The 1049-nt window shown below is 48.0% G+C and overlaps 1 pseudogene across 1 annotated transcript; it reads left to right on the top strand.

Annotated features, from left to right (window-relative positions):
* Positions 1–722: 722 nt before the first annotated feature.
* Positions 723–1036, top strand: LOC104461341 (annotated as a pseudogene). Its single transcript, XR_727547.1, has one exon. The product of XR_727547.1 is annotated as a short stature homeobox protein pseudogene (transcript).
* The last annotated feature ends 13 nt before the right edge of the window (positions 1037–1049 follow it).

Below are 1049 nucleotides of genomic sequence, written 5' to 3' on the forward strand. Positions count from 1 at the left end.
CAGCATTTTTGGTTCGCCGATTATTTCGACCATTTAATTAAGCGAAATTAGCTAAATAGCAAATCAGGTAGAATTTCCAATATTACAACAAACGCACATCTCCGGCCTTTTTATTCATTACCTTTTTTATTGAACACTCATTTTCTTTTCCTCTTGACAGCGATACATTTAATTGCAGGAGCACAGTTATTTGATTAGCTGTTGGTCCGTTTTTACTCACAGTGTTGCCACGCACAGGATGTCCTTACAATCAATTAGGTCTTCCTCGACTTTCATTTCTGCAACCCGTTTACAGAATGCAGATACCTATTTTCATGTTTTCCTCTCCCCACGTCGCCCCCCCCTCCCCCCGTTTATTCCTCTCTCTCCCTCTCCCTCTCTCTCTCTCTCTCCCCCTCTTTTTCGCTTTTGCCTCTTTGCCTCCCCTAAATCAAGGTGCAAAGATGCCAAAGAGTGATGAAATAAAAAGAAAGCCAATTGCTGGACTGAGGTGGGGGAGATAGCTGCTAGGAGTCCGCCTGCGACTATGGAGCAGTCAGTAATTGCTGGAGACAGGGAGAGCTGGGGGTTGGGCTGAGGTAGCCATGTATAAATAGTGTGATCTCAAATTGAAAGGCATAAATAACAGCAGGAGTGATCTAACCCTATACAGCCCATCTTCTACGTGCAAAAACAGCGTGCAGAGGACGGCCACATCTCCCGACTGCAAACAAGTGGATCTCTGTGGATAAAATCACCGGGCAGCCATGGAAGAACTTACGGCTTTTGTATCCAAATCTTTTGACCAGAAAAGCAAAGAGAGCAGCAGCGGCAGTGGCAGCGGCAATAAGAAGGAGACGATCACGTACAGGGAAGTTTTAGAGAGCGGGTTGGCTCGCTCTAGGGAGCTTGGAAACTCTGACTCTAACCTGCAGGACATGACCGAGAGCAGCAACCACTGCCCGGTGCATCTTTTCAAAGACCACGTAGAGAGCGACAAGGACAAATTGAAGGAGTTCAGCACGGGCAGGACGGCGGAAGGTAAGAGCGGGGCTGGGCGCCCTCCGCCC

The sequence above is a fragment of the Pterocles gutturalis genome, unplaced genomic scaffold (assembly GCF_000699245.1).
Source record: "Pterocles gutturalis isolate BGI_N339 unplaced genomic scaffold, ASM69924v1 scaffold40167, whole genome shotgun sequence".
In the NCBI taxonomy this organism is placed as follows: domain Eukaryota; kingdom Metazoa; phylum Chordata; class Aves; order Pterocliformes; family Pteroclidae; genus Pterocles; species Pterocles gutturalis.